Below are 26,711 nucleotides of genomic sequence, written 5' to 3' on the forward strand. Positions count from 1 at the left end.
AGTAACAACCCTCGCACACATGGCAGATACCCGTGAGCCTGGTCTTTGTCCTATTCAGCTTACCACTGTTCCTAGAATACATCTCGTCTCCGTTTTTGCCTCTTCAGTGCATAACCAATGCGATCATTGCAAGGGAGTCGTACTGATTTAAACAAGGTAGTGAACGATGATATGACGCAAGATACTAAAGACCTGTTTTCGTCAGGGACAGCTATAGGATTGCAGACACAGCTTGCTACTACTCTTCACAATAGTGGCAGTGTTTAGTAATAAAGATATCTCAGTTGATTCCCCATCTCATATGGTGAAATGTCTTTGTTGTATTCTATGGTTGATTGAACAAAAGGATTGTTTAAACTGTGACACTTGAGAGGGGAGACGTCTCCCGCTACGGACTTACCCATCCTACTTGCCGAAGCACCGTTAGTATACTGATAGATTAACTGTACAATTTCTATGTGCCACAGTTTAAAAGCATCACATTGGTAGCCATTCTGGACGTGTGGATGTCGCATTGTCCTGCTGGAATTGTCCGAGTCCGTGGGAATGCACAATGGACATGAATGGATGCCTACCTGCGTATCACTTGTCAGAGTCGTATTTTGACGTATCAGGGGCTCCACATCACTCCAACTACACATGCCCCACACCATTACAGAGCCAGCCCCCCCTGCTGACATGCAGGGTCCATGGATTCAAGAGGTTGTCTCCAAACCCGCACACGTCCATCCGTTCGATACAATTTGAAACGAGACTCGTCCGATCAGTCAACATGTTTCCAGTCATCAACAAACCAATGTCGTTATTGATGGGCCCAGGCAAGGCATAAAGTTTTGTGTCGTGCAATCATCAAGTGTACAGGAGTGGGCCTTCGGTTCCGAAAGCCCATATCGATGATGTTTTGTTGAATGGTTCAAACGTTGACACTTGTTGATGGTCCAGCATTGAAATCTGCAGCAATATGCGGAAGGGTTGCACTTCTGTCACGCTGAACGATTCTGTTCAGTCGTCGCTGGTCCCGTTCTTGCAGGATCTTTATTCGACCGCAGCGATGTCGCAGATCTGATGTTTCACCGAATTCCTGATATTAGCGGTACACTCTTGAAATGGTCGTACGGGAAAATCGCTACTCCATCACTACCTCGGAGATGCTGTGTCCCATGGCATGTGCTTCGACTATAACACAACGTTCAGACTCACTTAAATCTTAATAACCTGACATTGCAGCAGCAGTAACCCAACAAACAACTGCACCAGACACTTGTCTTATGTAGGCGTTGCCGACAGCAGCGCAGTCTTCTGCCTGTTTACATACCTCTGCATTTGAATACGCATGCTTTTACCAGTTTCTTGGGTGCTTCAGTGTAGATCCCCGACCACAATTTCTAATCGGACCAACCTCTTCGCTACGGTCGCAGGTTCGAATCCTGCCTCGGGCATGGATGTTTGTGATGTCCTTAGGTTAGTTAGGTTTAACTAGTTCTAAGTTCTAGGGGACTAATGACCTCAGCAGTTGAGTCCCATAGTGCTCAGCGCCATTTGAACCATTTTGAACCAACCAACCTCTTCTCCAACACCTTTAATTTGAATACCCTCTCATCCTCAACAGCTCCTAACAGATCACTTTACCTATTCTTATAACGAGCAACGCTGGGTAGTAATCTATGCACGTGGCTTGCCGTAGGTAATTCACAGTGCAAGAACTGATCAACAGGGTCCAAATGCAAGAGGTTCAAACCAACAACACCAACAGTATTACTCACGTACTTGTAATACACTTCAGTCATTTAAACCGACTCACCCAACACCTACCACACGACCTGGGACAACTATGTCACTAGGAATGCCAGAACACACAAGCACAGCTACTTCGTAAGCAGGTTCTTTTTTTTCGGAGCCAACTTACATCTAATACATCATTCCCACCTGTCACTGAAGCATCACACATGAAAGTAAGAAAAAAAATCTATAGTTTATAACTTAAATAGTAAGAGTCTCACTGTGCTCACTGCAATCTGCTGAAGCCTTCTTGCGATGTCGAATGTGCGAAAGGAAAAAATAGCATCTGGTCCAACAGGTTATTGCCCACACGCCATCGCCACAATTGCTGGCCACGTCACTCTGATGTTGAGGCACACGCCTGCTTGGTGAGGGTCTTGGACCTGGCTTCCCACAGAACTGTTTTCTTTGGTATCTCCCCTGCGACTCCCCTTCACTGACCGCTCATCACTGAACACAGGCTTACACACTCGACACTTGCTTCCAGAAGACGTGTCCGTTCTACCTGTGGGCAGTTGACTGACCATCCGCCGTCCTCCGCGCCTAAATTGGGATGACCGGAGGCAGGTTTGAACTGTAGTCCTCCTGAGTGCGAGTCCTCTGTGCTAACCACTGAGCCATCTTGACGGTATAGTTACCAGGTTGGATCATTGAAAGAGACGGGGGAGGTCCAAATGAGTGTGGCACATTTCGTTAGGGGATTGTTTAGTGTAGATTTATGGAACAAGTACTAATATAATCTAATCTAATCTAATTGAGAAAGTTTTACAAACATCTTCAACAAATTCCAATGGTAGACACTACGACCGAAGCGTAATGCAACGCGAGACGTTTATTATTGAAATTCCAAGAGAGTACTTTTCGGGAAGACCCAGACAATATGTTACTCCCTCTACATACTTCTCACTGTGACCACAAGGAGAAAGTTTGAGAATTTAGATCTAATACGGAGATTTACGGACAAGGGGCAGATAGTAGACCCAACAATCAGGTAGCCTGCGGAGTGTAGTCGTAGATGCACATGTACGAGAACGTTTTTAATTATGAACAGTTTAGCTTAGACAGACAGTTCAGGACGAATTAAGGACCTCCAAAAATAAGAAAGTAAAATTTTTCTCTTGTTGCAATAATATGAGTGATGTATTTTGCAGTGTATTTCCCCCTACTCCCCCTACAGTCATATTTTTTATCACTGTCAATACTTTCCTGGCTCCTCTGCAGTTCTCTGGAAGCGAATCCAGTACTTACTGTATTCTGTAGCTTACCATTCTGGTAGCGCATTTATCTTGTTTCGAAAGCATGTGCCGCCTTCCATTTACATTTATGGGACTTCTGGATAAATTTCCAGCTTCTTCCACTAAATGTGCGGACGCCAAGGGGAGACCTTAGTTAAAAACTTAATGACGATTAATATGACGACAGTTCCTCGTCTGGGAAACATTTCTGTTCACCGTTTACTGAGTACATGCTTTTGTTGTATTTCAACATACCAGGAAAACCGCTTTCGTTTTTTGTAACTGTCAGACATTAGATCCAAATCAGTGTGGAGTAAACTGTTCATTCAGTACTAGCACCATCACCTGCTATAAAAGATGTAAGGTTTAATGTAAAGGATTGTTAGACCCTGTTTGGTGGAGGGAAAATAAATGAATTGCAGCTGTAGCTGCGGTATTAGAGGGTAATAGAAAATGTATTGTAAAAAATGTTTTTAAAGTTGCGTCATCTACAGGAAAACCTAATTATTACTGTTATTTCTGTCTGCCTTGATGTGTCAAAGACGGTTCATTACTAGCATGGACCTGTTGATGGATCTGTAACTAAATCAAACAGAATGTAGTTGTAGACAAGTGGATGGAGGATCTTCTGAGTGTATCCATTTACCATATACGTAAGGGGTCCGACGGCCAAGGTAATGAAATCGCCGCAAGCGCTGCTGAAGCAAACTATTTTGATACGGCCCGAAGACTCATTCCACAAGTTCCACAGGCACCAAGAATACATGGTGTACCAAAGCTCGACGAAGAATCCTTTCTTTTACGGTCGATAGTGAGTAGTATTAATTCATCGACCTACAAGCTAGCAAAAGAATTGGCTCCGAAGCTTAGGCATCTAGTGAGCCACACAGATTCATGCGTCAGGGACTCCACCCACTTTGTAGCACTTTTCAAAGAAAAGCGTGTCTCTGGTGTGGATCTGATCGCCAGCTTCAACATGAAGTCTTTATTCACGAATGTACCCGTGGCGGACACCATGAACATCTTAGAGGAACGCATGGCACCTGATATCTGCGAGCTAGTGCGCTACTGTTTGACGACCACCTGTTTCAGGTGGAAAGGGGATTCCTATGAGTAGGCGAACGGTATAGCTATAGGTTCCCCTCTACCGCCTGTCGAAGCAGACATTTTTATGCAAGCGTTCGAAGAAGCAGCACTTCAGTCCGCACGATTACGTCCAGAATGCTGGCTGCGATACGTTGACGACACCTTCGTCATCTGGCCACACGGAGAAGAAGAGCCTCATAACTTCCACCAACATTTCAATCAGCAGCATGGCAAAATTCACTTCGCCTTGGAGATAGAAAAGAACGGTGTATTGCCTTTTCTCGACGTGGAAGTTTACCGTAAGCGTGCTGGGAAGCTTGGACATAGAGTTTATAGAAAGCCCACCAACACGGACAGATACCTGCATGCATCCTCCCACCACCATCCTAAGCAAAAGAAATCGGCCCTGCAGACATTAACTAAGAGAGCCTACAGGATAGGTTATGAACACAATCTCAAAGCTAAACTACAGACTCTCAGGTCCGTTTCTGGAGCTAATGGCTACGACGTGAGGATGATACTTAAAACTATGCTGCCAAAGGAGGAGGGCAGTAGGGAAATGTAGAACGAAGCACAGAACACCGTCCTACTGCCATACATACAAATGGTCACTGAACGTCTGAGCGGAATTCTCCGCCGGGCAGGTATTAAGCCAAGCCGGCCGCTGGTGGCCGAGCGGTTCTAGGCGCTTCAGACTGGAACCGCGCCACCGCTACGGTCACAGGTTCGAATCCTGCCTCGGGCATGGATGTGTGTGATGTCCTTAGGTTAGTTAGGTTTAAGTAGTTCTAAGTTCTAGGGGACTGATGACCTGAGATGTTCAGTCCCATAGTGCTCAGAGCCATTTGAACCATTTTTATTAAGCCAATTTTTCGTAGCAACAACAAAATAAGACATTCTGGGCTAGACGAAAGATACAATTGACAAGTTTCATGCCGCCGGAGTTTCTGAAATCGGGTGCGAATGTGAACTGGCGTATGTAGGCTATACTGGGGGTCCAATAAGGACAAGGTTGTTTGAGCATGAGATAGCCAAGCGACCCGACAACATGAATAGAGAAGACGGGTACGGACTCCCAGCGTCTTGGTTGCCAGCAGTGACAGCTCTGCGGAAGGACGGCTCTCGCAAAGCAACAGGCGCACAGTAGGCTACAGCGGAGGACGGAACTCAGAGTTGTGACGCGCCCTAGCCCATACTAGGCCGTTAGTAAACAACGCTACGCTGCAGTCGCCGCTCAATCTCCTATTCGCCGATTTCCACCAATGGCAAGCAACAAAGGAAACTCCAGTGGAAAGCGCCTATTTCCGACAATGACAACAGCAATGAACTACTGTCATGTTGAAGAAAGTCTGCCATTATCACACATGACTTACACTGTCGGCTGGACAGCGATCAATTAATTCAGTGTAAAGAAAGTTTCTGATATAATTTTTTTCATTGTCTTGATCGCTTGTCTGTGCAAGTGGATTACCGATGACCGCCGGCCGCTGTGGCCGAGCGGTTCTATGCGCTTCAGTCAGGAACTGCGATGCTGCTACGCTCGCAGGTTCGAATTCTGCCTAGGGCATGGATGTGTGTGATGTCCTTATGTTGGTTATGTTTAAGTAGTTCTAAGTCTAGGGGATTGATGACCTCAGATGTTAAGTCCCATAGTGCTTGCAGCCATTTGAATTTGATTTGACTGAAGACCTAGTAGTCTGGCCCCTTTATTTGTCCAACCAACCAACCAACCAACCAAGTTGCCATCTTCAGATGCACATAGTGCAGGTTATGAAATCATGCTGCACTCTGTGGATCTGAAGATGGCAGCTTAGCCCTGTCGAAACCAATCAAGTTTACTAGTATTCTCCTGAATGGACGTGCGGAAATCACTGATAAATAAAGCAGGACATCCGATGAGTGAAACACCAAAAACCAGGCCTGGCTTAGAAATCAGAAGCAATTAAAAATAGGAGATAAATTTAAAAAAACATCCAATTGAAAACAATTAGCAGCTGAAGGCCAACACTACACGTCTGAAGTACAACTATAATTAAATCCCAATAATAAACAATTTTTCCAAGCAAGAAATTTCTTTTTAAACTTACAACAGAACGGCCAAAAGCCTAATTAAAGAAATATTAACTGTTTGCAAGTCTGAAGGCCACAAACAAATTTGAAACAATGGCTGAAGGCCTGAACAACAAGTCAGACAAACAATTTAAAATAAACCCCTTCCTACTTATTAAAATTTTTCTTTAAAGAATACACACAGCTAAAGGCCTTATTAAAAGGGGTTCACGTAACTCCTCTGTTGAAGGCCACACATAACACAACGAACAAGTAACAGCTTAGGGCCTGGATTACAAACTTTTTTTTTTTAGATAGAACCAATTTTAAGGGACATAAAATTTATTTTTTAAGAAAAAGAAAATCAAAACTTTAATTTAACATTGCTGAAGGGCTTTATGTAAAATTTAAAAAGAACAGAATTAATAAAGGCCAAACACCTCGCACAATACTTCAAACTAAAATGAAAATCACAGTCTAAAACTAACATAACAAGTGGTGCTCAGGAGTGTTCCAAGGGTCGGCCTGAGAAGGTAGCTCAAACGTAAGGTGAGGTGAGACAGGCAGCCAAGAGTTGAAGTTAACAAACAAACTAGGGGTGGCCCAAGGACCGACCAACAATTTAACCAACTCCCTTCCGTTCGACCAATGGCACAACGATGGAAAATACTGGCCGAGGACAAGGATACGAACAGCACTACGTCTTCAGAAATTGGCGTCTAAAAACAGCCAATGGAACAATGACCACTCTAAGCAAAATATGAACCAAACAACTTAAAAGGCTGTCGGACTACATACCATGCCAGGCAGCATCGACACGACGAGGAGAGGCACACTGCCAGAAAACTACGCTAACGACCAGGGAAGGTAACTGGGGCGTTAATGGCCACAGAGCATAAAATATCACTGGTGCACTTAACTGGCAAGTATCAATAAATTTAATAATTAATCACAATATGGGAAGACGGCTGCAAGATTTCTCTGAATCCAACACATCATATGTTGCTGCTAGCCCAAACTGCCCAGGGAGCAACAACCTGCAAATGAACGAAGAGATGTCACAATAGTTGAGGTTACATAACAGGTTAACTGATCACTCAACTTCAGCGTCCAGTTTCAGTGGGCAAAGAACTTTGTCGCTCACGATGCTAGCGCCTCACGATCCGACAGTGCGTGCACGCCGTCAGCAGTACCGGCCTGGCCTCACACTGCAGAGAATTCCTCACTGCTCTGTCCCAACTGACTGACTCAATCCAGCACGCAAACAGCATTAAAATAACTGCTCAGTCAAAACGACACAAGCTGCACATAGTTCCGCAAAAACACTTCCACAAACAACTCTAACAATACTAAAACCAGTCGCTGTGGAACAACTAGGAGGAATCACAAGTCGACATACACAGAGAACCCGGAAGTGGTCGGCGACATAATACACGTCGTCAGATGAGACGACCGACCGAACGACCAACCAAGGTCGTTTCCAGTGCATTCAGCCGGCACGGTATCTCTTTCGTGTTCGGCCAGAGAGCCGGTTGGCCTCTGTAATAAAAAAAACTGAGTGGAACGGCCAACCACCGAACTTGAACAGGATGTTTTGCAACGTCCGCAACGACCAAACACAACGATCAATAACGAACAAAATGCAAAAAAAAAGAAGAAGTGCATGAGTGCCGGCAACGGTTGGGCGAGTCATGGTTGTCCGGACCTCACTGCTGCTCCGTCCCCCACTCAACTCCTGAGACATGACGACTCAGAAATAGTAGCGGTCGCTCCAGAGATAGTACGACAGTGCTCTTGTCGATAAGCGCTGCTGCTGCCACTCATGCGCAGGCAAGCCAGCAGCTTAGTGACGCCCAGTAAATCGAATAAGGAACCTCAGAGAGAAGAGGTGAAGCAATAAACGGCACGAACACGAGACGCGCACGGCTCACTGTGACCCACTGTTGTTCCATCAGATTTTGCTTAACTATTACCAGCCAAGAAATGAAGTCGTAACCGATGTCTCCCCATACATGACACCAGGAGTAAAACTGCTGTGTTTCTCCAAAACTTTGGAAGATTGCCGCCACATTCGCCGACAGTACTCGTCCAGGGAAGTGCAGAACCACGATTCACTACTAAACAAAGTATAACGCTTTTCAGCAGCCTATGCTTACGAATCACAGCACTATCCCAGACAGTCTGACATAGGGTCACTGACCAATTTGAATGCCCTGGAAATGTGGATGTTGAACAATTCGACTAGTGGCCGCCAGGTTCTGAAAAAATCTCTTACACTTGTATGCTGCATCTCTGACAGTGACCAGTCAACGTTCTCCAGTCAGATTTCTCTGATCACCGCCTATGTTCAGCGTCAACGTGCAATAACGTTTCACATACGGCAGGTGGCAACAGTTGCAATGGTAGGTGTATAGGGAATTTCGGGGTATGCTGAAAACAACCAAATCATTGTCTTATATGCCGAAATGGAGCGATTTGTCCGACGTCCAAAAGAGGGCCATCATTGGCTTTCCGGCCAAGGGTAGAAGCATTTCTGAAACGGCTAAGTCTGTAAACTGTTTGGTGCTACTGTCGTTAAAGTATACCGTGAATGGCAAAATGGCACTATCCAAAGCAGCCGATGATGTACTGGATTCATGAAAGGGGTGAATGATGGCTGTGGAGATGTCTACGGGTGAATATACGCGCAACTGTTGAACTACTGACCGCTCAGATAAACCTAGGGGCTACAACTGCTCAGAGGACACTGCTGCGTATTGGCCTCTGCAGGAGGTGCCTGGCTCATGCATCCATACTGACTGTTGTTCATCGGCAGCGAAAGGTTGGAATTTACACGCCAGTACCGAATCTGGACGTCTACTGAGTGGTGACAGGTGGCCTTTTCAGAAGTCCCATCAGATAGATGGCGTTGTCTTATACAGAGTCAAACCTCTGAAAGCGAACAGTCTCTGCAACAATCGTCGGAAGTGTCCAACGAGAGGAGAGACCAATATGGTCTGGGGAATCTTTCCGTGGGATTCCTGAGGAGATGTCGTCATTCTGGAAGGCACTGATCCTTGGGGGTCATGTTTACCTCTACATTCAGGCTGTTTCTTTCCTTAGCACGATGGCATCCACCAGCAGGACAATGTAACTTGTCACACAGCTGGCAGTGTACATACCGACGGAGATGGCGCAATGTATAGCACGCTGGACTCGCATTCGGGAGGGCGACTGTTCTACGGCTGACCATCGTGATTTAGATTTTCCGTGACTTCCCCAAATCGCTTCAGGCAAAGGCCGCGTGGTTCCTCTGAAACGGCAAGACCGACTTTCTTCTCCATTCCTCCCTAATCCCGTGGGACCGATGGCCTCGCTGTTTGGTCCCCTCTCCCAAATCAGCCAACCAACCAACAATGTACGTGCATTGTTCGATAAACACCAGGAAGGGTTTAGCGTACTCCCTTGGCTACCAGACTCTCGGACTGAAACCCAAACCAGAATCTGTGGGGTCACCTCGATTGAGCTGTTCGCGCCATGAATCCTAGCGCAGCTGACCACGGCACTGGAGTCCCTATGGCTCCACATTCCTTCCAGAACCTCACTGGGTCTTACCCTGCACGTCTGCCCTGCAAAATGTGGTTACTCAGGCTTTTGAAGGTAGTCACATTAATGTGACTGTACAGTGTATGCCCCACCAGGCTTCGTAACATCCCTAAGAACAAACAACACAAATGCACGACGGTGGCTATTCTATTTGTCACAGAAAATTTCAGTTCATTCACAGAATCTACCGATGGAATGTAGGTGTACAAAGTTACGTTGACGTAAGACATTGCGCATCACCTATTTTTGTCAGGCAGTGTAGGTTTTCACCTTTACCGTTCAATCTCAGTATCCTAGAAGCAATAACAAACACGAAAGAAAGTTTGGGGTGAGGCATTAAAATTCAGGGTGAAACAATATCAATGACAGATGGGAGTGGGCTTACCCAATCCTTAGAACATCAAACAAAATGCGTCTATACCAAGTATAACGTCACATATGTACACCCTCAACATCGATGTTCAACTGAGAGTGTACGCATGTGAGATTGTACTTGTATAAACGCATTTTGTTTGATGTTCTGAGGGTCAGATAAATGCGAAACACATTAAATATTCAGATATTTAGCAACAAGGGATATGTCGTCTTTAAGCCACCCATTACAGTGGTGTATATTGTGTCCACGTTGCTTCGTCCGTCACAGGCAGTAGAATTCCTTCATTTTGTCTCCTTATGCTCCCAAATTTTGATGTTAAATCCAACCACAGGACCACTGTTGTCGTCAATTATCTGCCGAAGTTTGGCTTTTGAACCTTTCATTGTTTTAGGCGAAGATTTATGTTCCAACACAGTGCTCTGCCGATCTCTCTGTGGTTCGTAGTGATGAATTACGTCTCATCTACGATTAATTTGAGAATTTACAGTGCGTCTGTGCATTAAACAAATACACATTTCAGTCACATTTATGTGACCTCCTGTCAAAAGTCTGAAAAACCGCATTTTGCAACACGGAGTGCTGCAAGGCATGCAGGAAGAGCGTCAACGAGGACCCAGGAGGTGGCGACATGGATGTGGGGCCATGCCGACTTCTGTATCGTGACCAGCTGCGCTAGGATTCTCGGTTGAGGATCCATGGTGCGAAGAGCCCCTTCGGGGCCTTTTAATCTTCGTTTAAATACCGGGAGTGTGGTGGCCATGGGAATACGGTAAATTCGTCATGGTGCTCTTCAAACAGCAAACATGCACTGAGGGCTGTGTGACACGTTGCATTGTTCGGCATGTCTCGAAGAACAGCACCACGCGTTCATACAGTTGCTGCCTCGACGGGCCACAAAATTGTCACTATCAGTGCGGATGCGCAACTACGTTCGACCTCCTGTGGGTACATTAAAGCACCAACTATGGAGAGCACATCGATGCAGGCTGTTGGTAGGTGGTGTTCGGTGGAAGTGTGGGTCGGATGGGAGGCGTGCCGAGATAGTCCGCGCAATTGTGACAATCACTGTGTCTGGAGGGCGCAGTAGTTAACGCAACTATCCAGTAAGGAGGAGTCCCGGGTTCCAGACCCGGTCTGGCACGCATTTTCATTCATCTCCGCGGATTCTGCATAAAGTCCTGATGCAGCTAACGTCAATGATACCTTCACTTTCCTTTCCTATCTCTCCCCACCACCTTCAGTTTACATAATACATATAACAGCCATGAATTCCGCGTGGTGCCTGTTGTTTCATACGTATGCGAAAGAACATCATGAAAGCATTCATGAAAGAAGTACTTCAATTGATAGACGAAGGAAGGAAATACAAATACGTCCAGGGAATATTACGAATACAGAAATACAAGTCACTTAAGAATGAAATAAATAGGAAGTGCAGGTAAGCTAAATCGAAGTGGCTGCATCAAAAATATGAAGAAATCAATAGGAAATGGTTGTCGCGTAGGGGGAATAACTCAACAGACAGAAAAGTCAAAACAGCCTATTATGAAATTAGAAGCAAGTTTAGTAACATTAAGAGCCAATGGGAATTCGACTATTAAATTCCAAGGAGAGACTGGATCTATGGAAAGAGTACATTGGACGCCTCTATGAGGGAGACGATTTACACTATGTGATAAAAAGTATCCGGACACCCCCAAAACCATGCGTTTTTCAAATTAGGTGCATTCTGCTGCCGCCTACCGCCAGGTTCTCCATATCAGCGACCTTAGTAGTCATTAGACATCGTGAGAGAGCAGAATGGGGCGCTCCTCGGAACTCACGGACTTCGAATGTGGTCAGGTAATTGGGAGTCACTTAGGTCAAACGTCTGTACGCGAGATTTCCACACTCCTAAACATACCTAGATCCACTGTTTCCGAAGCGATGGTGAAGCAGAAACGTCAGGGCACACATACAGCACAAAACCATACAGGCCGACCTCGTCTGTTGACTGACAGAGACCGCTGACAGTTGAAGAAGATCAAAATGTGTAAAAGGTAGACATCTATCCAGAACATCACACAAGAATTCCAAACTGCATCAGTATCCACTGAAAGTACTATGACAGTTAGGCGGGAGATGAGAAAACTTGGTTTTCATGGTGCAGCGGCTGCTCATAAGCCACACATCACGCCGGTAAATGCCAAACGACACCTCGCTTGGTGCAAGGAGCATAAAGATTGGACGATTGAACAGTGGATAACGTTGTATGGAATGACGAATCACGGTGCACAATGTGGCAATCCGACGGCAGGGTGTGTTAATGACAAATGCCCAGTGAACGTCATCTGCCAGCGTGTGTTGTGCCAACAGTAAAATTCTGAGGCGGTGGTGTCACGCTGTGGTCGTGTTTTTCATGGAGGGTGCTTGCACTTCTTGTTGTTTTGGGTGGCACTATCACAGCACAGCTCTACATTGATGTTTGAGGCACCTTCTTGCCTCCCACTGTCGAAGAGCAGTTCGGGGATGGCGATTGCATCCTTCGACACCATCGAGCACCTGTTCATAATGCACGGCCTGTGGCAGAGTGGTTACACGACAATAACATCCCTGTAGTGGACAAGACTGCACAGAATCTTGACTTGAATCCTATAGAAAACCTTTAGGATGTTTTGAAAAGCCGCCTTCATACCAGGCCTGACGGACCGACATCGATACCTCTCCTCAGCGCAGCACTCCGTGGAGAATGGGCTGCCATTGCTCAAGAAACCTTCCAGCACCTGATTGAACGTATGCCTGCGAGAGTGAAAGCTGTCATCAAGGCTAAGAGTGGGCCAACACCATACTGAACTTCAACATTATTGATGGAGGGAACTACGAACTTGTAGGTCATTTTCAGCCAGGTGTCCGGATACTTTTGATCACATAGTGTATCTGATGGGATAGAAGAGGAAACTGGAGTTGAAAGGAAAGAAATAAGAGCTCCAGTATTGCGATGAGAAATTAAAAGAGCTCTGAATGAAATCAAACAGGGCATAAAGGCTAGATAACATTCCATCAGAAATCCTAAAACATTGTGGGAAATGGCAACCAAACTTCTATTCGTGTTGATGTTTAGAATGTAGGAAACTGGCAATATACTATGAGACTTTCGTTTAGCATCTTTCTTACAGCTCCGAAGATAGCAAGAAGAGCCGAAAAGTGCGAGAATTATCGCACAATTACCTTAACAGTCCATGGATTCAATCTGTTGACAAGTATAATATACAGAAAAAGGAAAAGAATGAGGATCTGTTCGATAACTATCATTTTGGCCTTAGGGAAGGTAAAGGCACCAGAGAGGCAGTTCTGACGGTGCAACTGCTAATGGAAGAAAAACTGGAGATAAATCAATATACGTTCGTAGGTTTCTCGACATGGAAAAATGATTCGAAAGAATAAAATAGTGCAAGGTGTTCGAAATACTGAGAAAATAGGGGTAATCTGTACGGAAAGACTGGTAATACAGAATATTACAAGAAGCAAGAGGGAGCAATAAGGATGGAAGACCAAGAACTAAGTGCTCTGATTAAAAAGAGTGTAAGACAGGGATTAAGTGTTTCCCCTCTACTGTTCAATCTAGGCATCGTAGAAGCGATGGCTGAAAAAATGAAATGCTCATCAGTGCGTTTAAAATTCAAGGTGGATGGATATGAGTGACATGATTCTCTGATGACATTGCTATCACAATGAAAATGAAGAGGTATTACAGGATCTGTTGAATGGAATGAACATTCTAGTGGGTACAGATTATGGATTCAGACGAAAATAATGAGAAATAGCAGAAACGAGAACAGCGAGAAATTTTACATCAGAATTGATGATCATGAAGTAGGTGAAGTTAACGAATTTTTCTACCTGGGGAGTAAACTATCCCTTGAAGGATGGAGCCAGGAGGACGTAAAAATGAGACCAGCTCTGGAAAAAAGGTATTCCTGGCCAAGAGAAGTCTACTAATATGGAACATAATCCTTAATATGAGGAAGACATGAGAATGTACGTTTGCCGCACAGCGTCGTATGGTAGTGAAACATGGACTGTGGGAAGAGATCAAAGATGTGAAGATATGTGATGCTACGGAAGAATATTGAAAATTAGCTGGTCTGATAAAGTATGAAATGATGAGGGTCTCCGCAGAATCGGTGAGGAAAGGGATATATTGAAAACATTGACAAGAAGAAGGGACACGTTGGTAGGACATCTATTAAGACATCAAGGAGTAACTTCCATGGTATCAGAGGGAGCCCTAGAGGGTAAAACTGTAGAGGAAGACGGAGACTCAGATACATTTTGCACATAACTGAGGACCTAGGCTGCAATTACTACTCTGAGGTGAAATTGTTGGCGCAGGAGAGGTGCTTCTTGGTAGGCCACAACAAACAAGTCACAAGACTGATGACTCAAAGAAGGTACATATATTATACGTGGACAACTTGTACGTAAACTTTTATCATACATAAATGTTTTTTTTTATGCAGCCTCGTTCATGAGGCCTCAAAGGCAACCGGTTGGAGAAGTAGATGGTAAATTCAGTCAAGAGTGTCATTTGAGTACCAGAGGCCTGCATCTGGCTTTTATCTTCGTTCAAATTGTTTGGTGTACATAGTTCTATGAAAATCCAGCAGATGTACAGGTAGTAGATCTGGACACAGGGAGCAACTGCATTCGACTTAACTTAAGCTCGTTCAAGCCTCCTACGCTCTTATTGCTCGGGAAAGGGGGCAAAGCCCTCTTCTCCGATTTTCTCTCTGTAAAAACCCTTGAAGGTTTTACGCATTGAATTTTTCATCAGAAACTGTAAGTCTATTTTCTCTGTGAAAAAAGAAAGCTGCTACTTCTAGTTTCAGGTTCCATAATGTTCTAAGTCGATTCTGGAGAAAGCACGCGGTTAAAAAATCTGACATTTTCACACTGTGAAATGACTCTACCTGTAAATGCACAATACTTCGTTTACATACCTTGTGTTGAAAAAGTGTGATAGTGTGCCGCCTTTCTTATCGCTACATTATGTATCATTGCGAGTTAAATATAGCTAAAAGTACAAGCAAGTTTTTAAAATGGTAGTGACATCGATATGTCTTCATTCACAAGTAAACGCAAGTTATTACATGGCATGAAAGCCGCGACTGCAAACCGATGGAGTTCGCAAGGTTTAGCGCTGTGTCAAGCGTCGCAGGAGAGAAAAACTAATTACAAGGTTTCAGTCTTGCCTAGTGTCAACCCTCGTGTGATTTTGATCGTCCACATTCAGAAAACAAATATATACAAATTTTTCCCTCGGAGGTGAGCAGTTAAACTGAGAATCCTCTGTTAAGGTTTACAGTTGGCCTCAAATTATATAATTAAAAACAATTAATTCTCGTCCATTTCTTATGATGTTGCAATATTTACCCAACATCTTCCGTCCTTCTCTTCCTAACGAAGGTCGCAGAAAATTCCTTGACGCTAACTGGCAAGCTATTCGACTCTTGTAACGACATATGAAGCCACAAAATTTCTCATCTGATTAAGATTTTAGGAGCCTTCAGTGTCCATATACGAGGGTTACCCAGAAAGTAATGCACCGCATGTTTTTCTTCAACAATTCTTTATTGAACGTAATGGGAATGACACACACCAAAGAATGGTGTCTTATCTACACAACCTATTTTTCCACTTCATCCCGTTGTATGGCCTTCCTCCATCATGAAACAAGGGCATGTTTGTCCTATGGGTACCGGTCCTTTTCCTGGTGACGGAGCCATTGTTTCACTGTGTAAATCATCTCCTCATCGTCCTCAAAATGTCTTCCACGAATGGCTTCCTTTAATGGCCCAAACAAATGGAAGTCCGAGGGGGCTAGGTCAGGGCTGCAGGATGGATGGGCTAACAGTGTCCAACCATGTTTTGCGATGTGTTCAGCAGTCTCAGACTCGTGTGGGGCGGTGCATTATCGTGTTGCAGCAAAACATCACCTGGGTTGCTGTGGCGGCGAAGTTGCTGGAAGCGCGTCTTGAGTTTCGTTGATGTATTGACATATGCTTCTGAATTAATGGCACAGACTCTTGACATCACATCAACTAGCATAACATTTTTGCAGTCCCATAACACGGTGATCGTGACCTTTCCAGCGGAAGCAACTGCTGTGAATTTTTGCTTCTGTGGAGACTGGGAATGGCGCCATTCCATCGACTGCCGTTTTGTTTTGGGCTCAAAATGGTGAACCCCGATTTCATCTCCTGTAACAATCCGGGACAAGAAGGCCTCCCTCTCAGCTTCAGAACGTTGCAACAAATTAAGACAAATGTTTTTTCTGTGCGATTTGTGATCTACCGTTAGACATCGCGGGATCCATCTTGCACACACTTTTGAATATCCAAGAGTGTGGATGATTGCACCCACACTTCCTTTGCTGATTGGTAGCTGCAGCGCCAACTGCCGAGTCGTAACGCATGTGTTCTCGCGAGTGTTAGTATCCGCTCGCTGCAACATCTATGTTTGCGACACCCGTGGATAGTCTCCCCGACCGGTGCAAATAGTGGAGCTCCACCGAATCGCCTTCGGATGACCTCACCCTCCGTGCCCACCGACTAACTGTACTTCTGTCGACAGCAGCTGCTCCATAGACCTTGCCCAAGCGTTTGTGAATAGTCCCCATAGTTTCTTTCTCTGCAGTGAGAAATTCAATGACGGCACGTTGCCTGTAACGTACATCACCTACAGACGCAATTTTGAAACTGTCTTGCAGCTACGCTATCTGTCGGAAGTGACAGAAACTTGGTGATCAGACTCAGGAGACTTCAAATAATACATACGCAGCGTTTCGCATCCGTAGCATAGTTTCCGGTTGAGAAAAAAAAAAAAAAAAAGAAGCCGTGCATTACTGTCTGGGCAACCCCCGCAGCTTTATTTCTGACTGCAAGAATCGCCGTGCTCATATTTGTTTAGTCCCATTTCTTGCTTTTCCCCTGCGGAATATACATTTTGGCATTGTTCTTGCCCTGGAAGAATGACAAAGGCACAGGTTAGTCATATTGACAAAACGTTCCAAAACCTGGCTATAACACAAATTTAGACATTGTGTAATAGCCCGACTTTAAAGCGTTACTACTACGTAATTTTTAAGTTAGAAAACGAAGAAAAATAGTAGCTACTAAAATTAAAGATATTCCAAAAGTTAATATTACCGTTAACACTCCATACTGGAGAGAAAACTATCCGTAAACATGCAAACTCTATGAAAAAATAACGAATGCATACTCGAAAATATTTTAACACGTTTGAAATTGAGTTTATATTGGCTACAACCGCAGGTGGCAATGATCTAACACGGCAGTTTTACAGCGCAACTGAGGTAGTTGCGAGATGTTTAACTGTTTCCAAATTTTCTTTTTTGTGTAAAGCATTAGATACTACCGTGCAGGAATATGAGCATGAGAATCTGAACAGCGATGGAAATTTTTAACACCGAATAAACAGTGAAAGAAGCATACTGTTGGAGGCGATGTGATTCGATAGAAAATCCAGTGAATTGAATAAACAGACCATAAGCAACATCACATCCAAGGTCAAGTACAGAAAAAACTTTCAGAATCCATCAGGATGCAAACCGGAGGCAGGAAGGGAGACAGACTCTCAACTTTTCCTTTTAAGTTTCTCGTTGATAAGATGATCAGAGAATGGCTACGAGAAATGAAAGGAGCAGGTGGACTACGACTGGGGTGCAAGAATAACCGAAAACAGGTAGACTGTGTGGTATTCGCAGGCGATATTGTCGGAATCATTAGAACTGGCGTATAATCACACGACGCAGGCATCTAAAGCAGATCCGCAGAAATCTAATGAGGAGAGAGCTCCTAGGTGGGTAACAATAGAAGAAGGGAAAATTCAGATACCTATAAGAATGAACAGAAACTGGTCTGGCAGTAAAAGGAGCAATGGGAGTACTAATAAACAAGACGAATTTAGCATACAAAGTAAAAAATAAACATATACAATAATAAGAACATTTCGGTCAATGAAAAATTGAGACATTACGAAAGAGTGATACAACCTGCAGCTGTACACGCAGCGTAACGTCTCCGACTCATAACAACAGGATTAATTGACAGGGTAGAATTTATGGAATGAATGTTTCTCAGAAGGTTACTAGGATCTCTAACAGGATTAAGTCAATATCTGATCAAACATATCCAGCCACCTATCGGTTGACTTTGATATGGGGTGTGTGCAACCTACGCCCTGAGGACTTAAATTGTGTTAAAGAAACTTTTAAATAGGTCCCTGAACGTGTGGCAGCCCTGTCTTCCTCACGAGGCGACGCCAGAGAAAGTAGAGATGTTAGACGCTGCGGTCTGGAGAGAATACGACGTTCTGAGTCATCCCAAAGGTGTTTAATTAGGTTCAGATCGGGATTCAAGACAAGCCAATCCATTTTAGAAATTTCATTGTCCGCTTAGCACATATTCACAGAAACTACTTTATGACATGGTACATTGTCATGCTGATACATAGTTTCCACTACTTTGGGCAGTACACAATGCTGTAAAACATGTTCACATCCCTCCTTTCCTGAAGTTCAATAAGAGGACCACACCATAATCACCAGAATACCCCATCCCTAACACATTGTCCTTCATACTTTACTATTGGTACTACACGTGATGGCAGAGGCTTCTGCCAAACCATCGGATTGCCGCAGGGTACAGAGTGATCTCCAAATCACTCACATCCAGTCGTTCAGAAGCAAGGTGTCCAGTGGCCTCCCCCTTTACACCACCTCACGCGTCGCTTAGCTTTGACAACAGAAATGTGTGGCTTTTGAAGAGCTGCTCGACCACTGTACCCCACTTGTTTTAACTCCCTTGCACTGATTTCGTGCAATTTTTACAACCATCCATCACGATGATCGAAGGTTGCTGTCTGTCAGTAATTGAGATCTGTCTGGTCTTGGGTTAACTGCGGTTGTTCCTTCGCGTTTCGACTTCAAAATAACATCATCAATTGAGGTTGAAATGTCCCTGATAGATTTGTTACTCACGTGACATCCAGTGAGTATTCCACCTCCGAAGTCACAGCGCTCTTATGACCCACTCAGGCTGCTTTGACTGCTTCTCTAGTTTCAACACAATACTTCACTTCTTCTTTACACTGGCGGGTTCAGCTCTCGTGATATTAGTGGTCAACTCCGCGCTTCAAGGAGTGGCCGGCCGCTGTGGCCGAGCGATTCTAGGAACTTCAGTCCCGAAACGTGCTGCTGCTACGGTCACAGTTTCGAATTCTGCCTCGGTCATAGATGTGTGTGATGTCCTTAGGTTAGTTAGGTTTAAGTAGTTCTAAGTCTAGGGAACTGATGACCACAGATGTTAACTCCCATAGTGCTTGGAGCCATTTGAATTTTTTTTCAAGGAGAGTCCGAATACTTTCGATCAGATGATGTATATCCAGATAAAGAGAATCTCGATCACCATTAGAAAAAGAAGGAGCATATTGTAAAACATAATCTTCTTATTAGAGAAGTTTTATTTCCTCAGATCTCAGTAATTAGTTCAATTAGGTGTATAAACGACTAGTTTCTGCAAATTTTAATTGTCATCTTCAGATCATCTACATACATTAGACATTGTGCCACTCTGTGTAGTGCAACGTCATCTAGACATGAACAATGCACTACGTACAGTGACACAACCCTTGATGTGTGGTGATGATCTGACGATGGCTATTAAAATTTGCCGAAACTAGTCGTTTATAGACGTAATTACTGCGAGCTGACAAAGATCTTGTTTAACAAGAAGATTATATTTTTCATAATACGAGATCGTTCTCCTCCTGACAATTTCAGGTAACCATAAGGAGCTTCTTTCTCTGACACATCTTTAGAATAGATAAGGTAACATTAACACCCGAGGCAATAGATTGTTCAGGTAACAGATTCTTCTGAACAAGGGAACTAAACGGTACAAAAGGTATCTGGAAGAAATGGGAAACTGGGAAGAGAGATTCACAACAGAGTGCCTTTCATGAAAAGAAGAAGAGAGAAAAAAAAATCAGGCTGTCCTAGATTTTCACCACGCGAGGTGGCGCAGTGGTTAGACACTGGACTCGCATTCGGGAGGACGACGGTTCAATCCCGCGTCCGGCCATCCTGATTTAGGTTTTCCGTGATTTTCCTAAATCGCTCCAGTCAAATGCTGGAATGGTTCCTTTCAAAGGGCACGGCCGACTTCCTTCCCGGTCCTTCCCTCGTCCGATGAGACCGATGACCTCGCTGTCTGGTCTCTTTCCCCAAACAACCCAACCCCTAGATTTTCAGCATAGACGTAGATCCAGGTTTAAATCCTCATGGACTGATGAAGGAAGAAAGTTGCAGAGCATGAGAACGAAAGAATATAGGATAAAAACCAGAAGAAGAGTAACTGACCCGAATTGTGCTCCTCAGATGGCGAAAAGGAAAAGAGGTAGAACAATCTAGACGGAAAGCAAGTGACGGAAAAGTGGCGTCCTGCTTTTAATTTTTCTTTCCTTGACATTCTTAACTTGCCTATATCTGAACATGGCTCCAGAGACGGCTGAATTTTGAGCTGGGCTCTCAGGCCGGTGTGGGCTTTGTCCAGGGCACGTGTGCGACCTGCCCTCCAGCGGCGCTCCAGGAAGGCCTCTGAAAGCCCGGGCGAGGCGCGAGCCAACCCGTCACGCGGCGCCACACTTTACTACCAAGCAGTATCCGCGCCGGCAGGCCGGCCTCCGCCTCTGCTGCCGAACGAATTGTTCCGGAGCGCCGGCGGCGACGGCCGGACGTGTAACGGCGGCAATCTGCGGCGGGGGCGGCGTCAGCATCGGCGGTGGCGGCGGGGGCGGCAGAGGGGCGGCGCGAGTCGTGGCGCGCGAGGCGTAGCCAGCTCTGCACACGAATGTCCGCATTATGCAGACGAGCGGCGAGCTGCGGTGCGAAAGGGTAGAGGGGAAGCTGCGGCGTTCTAAGGGTGACCGCTGCCAGCTCGTCCCGACTTATTCGATGGTTCTCTTCCTTATGCGGGTGTCCGCTCTCGCCACTGATGCTGGGCCGTCTTACTGCGGAGAGGCGACGGGCAGAATTCTGCCAACGCTGCAGAGTCCAGTTGGGACAAGCCCTTTAATCCCCTCTGTTCGGCTCAATCGTGGTCCGAATTGACTTTACGGAGTGACAGAGTGATGGCGAATCGTGGACTCAAGTTAACTGGTTAGGAAGTGGTAATGGGATCAGAGAGTCGAACTATATTTTATCTAGGTAACTCGCTGGCCAATGAAGGCCGTGCTGGCATACTGACGTTACCGAGCTGCCTGGAGACTCTTACAAAACTGATATTCCAGTGTCTGTGTTGTAAAGAAGAACTGTACAACGTTCCTTCGGACACGCATGCATCGTTCTCTTGACACCGTAGGCATTTTGCCAGCATCACTTTAACTGCGAGTTACTAACCACCTTCCACACGGAGCACGTCCGTATCTCACCACTGACTTCTAGTATCAGCCGCACGCAGTTGACGTCAACAAGTGTATGGGCCTGAAGATGACGTTGAAAATAGTTGCCAAAATAAAATCGACACCTTAAATACAGCTGGAGGAACTTCTTCATTTTTAATATAAATTTATACTAGCTGACGTCCCACTGTCCTCCATTTCAACTACGGATGTACGAAGATTAACTGCAAGTGGCAGAGTAGAATCAAGCACACGGCCGACGGCTATGCGAAGTTGCCGCGCCACAGTTTGGTGCCGTTTCCTGATCATTACCACTGTAGTCCTCCCCTTGTCTGTAAGGCGACCTGTTCCACCTACAATACGAGGGGTGTTTGAAAAGACCGTGCAAAAATAAAAACTACTTACGTGTTTTGGGTAAACCTTATTTATTTTTCGACATAGTCTCCTTTTAGACTTATACAATTCGTCCAACGCTGTTCTAATTTGTTGATCCTTTCCGAATAATAGGAATTGTTCAAGTCTGCAAAATAGTTATAAGTTGCTGCAATCATCTCCTCGTTTGAATAAAATCTTTGTCCCGCCAGCCATTTCTTAGAATTGAGGAACAAACAGTAGTCCGAGCGAGCCAAGTCTGGAAAATAGGGGGGATGTGAAACAAGTTGGAATCCTATTCCCAATAATTTTGCTACCATAGCTGCTGAGGTCATGATGGAAAAGGACTTTTTTGCAGTCCAATCACCGGCGATTTTCTTGCAGCTCGGTTTTCAAACGGTCCAATAACGATGAATGATATGCACCTGTAATAGTATTACCCTTTTCCAGATAGTCGATGAGGATTATCCCTTGAGAATCCCAAAAGACAGTCGTCGTAACCTTTCGGACCAAAGGAATGGTTTTCGCCTTTTTTGGTGCAGATTCTTCCTTGGTAACCCATTGTTTAGGTTGTTTTTTGGTCTCAGGAGTACAGCAATGTATCCATGTTTCTTCCACAGTGGCGAAACGACGCTTAAAGTCCTGCGGATTCTTCCTGAACAGCTGCAAACCATCCTTGCAGCAATTCACATGATTCCATTTTTGGTCAAGCGTGAGCAATCGCGGAACCGATCTTGCGGATAGCTTTCTCATGACCAAATGTTTATGCAAAATATTATGTACCCGTTCATTCGAGATGCCCACAGCATTAGCAATCTCACGCACCTTAACTCTTCTGTCATCCATCACCATATCATGAATTTCATCAATGATTTCTGGAGGGCGTCCAGAAGGTTCAGTGTCAATTGTGCCCATATGGCCACTCCGAAAATTTTGAAACTACTTATAAACTGTTCTAATGGAAGGTGCAGAGTAACGGTAATGTTTATCAAGCTTCTCTTTGGTCTCCTGAGGTGTTTTGCTTTTCATGTTCAAATGTGTGTGAAATCTTATGGGACTTAACTGCTGAGGTCATCAGTCCCCCTAAGCTTACACACTACTTAACCTAAATTATCCTAAGGACAAACACACACATACCTGAGGGAGGACTCGAACCTCCACCGGGACCAGCCGCACAGTCCATGACTGCAGCGCCTTAGACCGCTCGGCTAATCCGGCGCGGCCTTGCTTTTCATAAGGAAACGTTTAATCACCACACGAAATTCTTTTTCGTCCATTTTTTGACAATCACTCGACTTCCTTGATTCACACGAATGCCAAACACAAAGAAACAGACAAATATGGCTGAAACGTGGTGTGCGTTCTTTCCAAAGATGCTACTAACTGAACGTGACCTCGGTGGTGTCATCTCTCGGACTTTGCACGGCCTTTTCAAACGCCCGTCGTACGTTCCGAGGAGTGAGACGAAATAAGAAGCGTCAAGGATAACGGGTTCCCACAGTGGAGGAAAACTACTATGCCTGTTTGTTCAAGGAAGCCATGTAGACTGACAAGCACGGAAATAGTTTCAACAAGAAATTGGAAAGTCTCAAGATAATTGGAGCATAGATTCCCCTACTGTAGTAAGTGCAGCTGCAGATAACAAGGGGAAAACCATAAGGGTGTTGTCCAGGGAAATGCCCTCAGACGATGGCGCTGTGTTTGCTTTGTGGTATCGATGACATGAAGTTCTTCACCTTCAGCCATGTACTTCGTTATTTTATTCGTTTTTATGAAGAACTAATTTTTATTTTAGGGATTTCCTATTTACTAATAGCTTTGGAGTTTTCGTTGATGGGAACTTTTTAAATTGCTCTATGCATGGCGTTCCGTAACTATTCGTCCAGATTAATACAGGAGCTACAGAACATCAAAACAAATGTGCTTCGATACGGACGTATGTTCTCTGAAGTCAGTTTGTAATGTTAGGAAACATTTTGTTAATGGTGCTGACGTTTAATGTTGTAACGGCATCGCTGACTGGAAATGTGCACTGATGTTGAAAACTGCCCTATCAACGGATAGTTGACTATATTGGTTGGATGGACCTCTGAACGTCAGTCAAAGGATGTACTTCCAGCACGAAGGGGTGGCAGTCCACTTCAGCATTGCTGTCAAGAATCAACAGGAATCGATAGACAGGGCGAGTTGGCCCTATGGCCTGGTCACCCAGGTTACCTGATATCACGTATTTCAATTTATTATGAAGCAGATACAGGGAGAAACGATTCTGAAAACACAAGAACACCACATCGCCAGAATTGTCGTCGCTGCTTCTACCATTGCGGACATGCCAGGGATCTTCGAACGGATACGACAGTCAATGTTCCGACGATCTACTGCTCTCATACGGACCAATGGTCACGCATTCCAGCAGTTCCTGTAAGTGCCACCGCTGTAATTATCTTGCTAAACTACCTTTTGTGTAAATCTGCCATAGCATCAGAATCTGCCGTCAGGGACCATATCTACCGTAGCCAAATATATTTGTTTTCGTGTTCTCTACCTTCTGCATTAATTGGAACGAAGAGTTTCGGAAAACTTTTAGTGGTCATAACTTTGATTATGGATTGAATATACACTCCTGGAAATTGAAATAAGAACACAGTGAATTCGTTGTCCCAGGAAGGGGAAACTTTATTGACACATTCCTGGGGTCAGATACATCACATGATCACACTGACAGAACCACAGGCACATAGACACAGGCAACAGAGCATGCACAATGTCGGCACTAGTACAGTGTATATCCACCTTTCGCAGCAATGCAGGCTGCTATTCTCCCATGGAGACGATCGTAGAGATGCTGGATGTAGTCCTGTGGAACGGCTTGCCATGCCATTTCCACCTGGCGCCTCAGTTGGACCAGCGTTCGTGCTGGACGTGCAGACCGCGTGAGACGACGCTTCATCCAGTCCCAAACATCCTCAATGGGGGACAAATCCGGAGATCTTGCTGGCCAGGGTAGTTGACTTACACCTTCTATAGCACGTTGGGTGGCACGGGATACATGCGGACGTGCATTGTCCTGTTGGAACAGCAAGTTCCCTTGCCGGTCTAGGAATGGTAGAACGATGGGTTCGATGACGGTTTGGATGTACTGTGCACTATTCAGTGTCCCCTCGACGATCACCAGTGGTGTACGGCCAGTGTAGGAGATCGCTCCCCACACCATGATGCCGGGTGTTGGCCCTGTGTGCCTCGGTCGTATGCAGTCCTGATTGTGGCGCTCACCTGCACGGCGCCAAACACGCATACGACCATCATTGGCACCAAGGCAGAAGCGACTCTCATCGCTGAAGATGACACGTCTCCATTCGTCCCTCCATTCACGCCTGTCGCGACACCACTGGAGCCAGGCTGCACGATGTTGGGGCGTGAGCGGAAGACGGGCTAACGGTGTGCGGGACCGTAGCCCAGCTTCATGGAGACGGTTGCGAATGGTCCTCGCCGATACCCCAGGAGCAACAGTGTCCCTAATTTGCTGGGAAGTGGCGGTGCGGTCCCCTACGGCACTGCGTAGGATCCTACGGTCTTGGCGTGCATCCGTGCGTCGCTGCGGTCCGGTCCCAGGTCGACGGGCACGTGCACCTTCCGCCGACCACTGGCGACAACATCGATGTACTGTGGAGACCTCACGCCCCACGTGTTGAGCAATTCGGCGGTACGTCCACCCGGCCTCCCGCATGCCCACTATACGCCCTCGCTCAAAGTCCGTCAACTGCACATACGGTTCACGTCCACGCTGTCGCGGCATGCTACCAGTGTTAAAGACTGCGATGGAGCTCCGTATGCCACGGCAAACTGGCTGACACTGACGGCGGCGGTGCAAAAATGCTGCGCAGCTAGCGCCATTCGCGGCCAACACCGCGGTTCCTGGTGTGTCCGCTGTGCTGTGCGTGTGATCATTGCTTGTACAGCCCTCTCGCAGTGTCCGGAGCAAGTATGGTGGGTCTGACACACCGGTGTCAATGTGTTCTTTTTTCCATTTCCAGGAGTGTATTTCATTTACATACCTTTTGTTATACAGACTGTTTCCGGAAGAACTTTGATTTTCAGGGATATGACAGGAACGACCATTCGAAGCAAATAAGTCAAGTAAACAAAGCACTACATTGCATACGTAAGACCTAAGGGCGCTTCGTCACCTTCGATACTCTGAAAAAAATCCCTTCTACTAAAACACTCAGTATTACAGATTTTTAGAGGTGGTAGTATGAACCAAAACAAGAGAAAGTTTTTCACTCAGCATGGGCTCTAAAGTGCGTACCTTAAAGTCTCTGAGCGCTTATTCATCTTCGCCATTCCGTAACGCATGTGTCCTACTGAAGAAATGGTCGTAGCAGTGAAGGTATACAGTCTAGAGCCATTTTTACTGAATTTTTTTTCTTGTTTTCGTACATACTACAGTCTGCCTAAATACGGAAAGCAAAGAGCGTTCAGTAGAAGAGATTTTTTCCGTAGCATCGTAGACGAAATGCTCTCAACTCTTAAAGTCTGCATCTTAGTGCCCAAATAAACTGGACTATTTTGCTTCGAATTGTCGTTCCTGTTATATCCATGAATAATGACCATTCCTCCCCGGACACCTTGTATATATCTGCTCTTTAGTTATTTATTACTGGAAACATTTTATGTCTTCTGAAAAGAGTATAAATCGTTTTATTGTTATTGTTTTTTATTTATTCTGTCAATAGGTTTTAGATTATTAGTCCAGATTTAATTAGAAT

At 45.2% G+C, this 26,711-nt stretch overlaps 1 pseudogene; it reads left to right on the plus strand.

Annotated features, from left to right (window-relative positions):
• The window catches only part of LOC124606108, a 55,735-nt pseudogene that overhangs the window by 11,835 nt on the left and 17,189 nt on the right, over positions 1-26,711 (plus strand).

This window comes from Schistocerca americana, chromosome 3, assembly GCF_021461395.2.
Source record: "Schistocerca americana isolate TAMUIC-IGC-003095 chromosome 3, iqSchAmer2.1, whole genome shotgun sequence".
In the NCBI taxonomy this organism is placed as follows: Eukaryota; Metazoa; Arthropoda; class Insecta; order Orthoptera; family Acrididae; genus Schistocerca; species Schistocerca americana.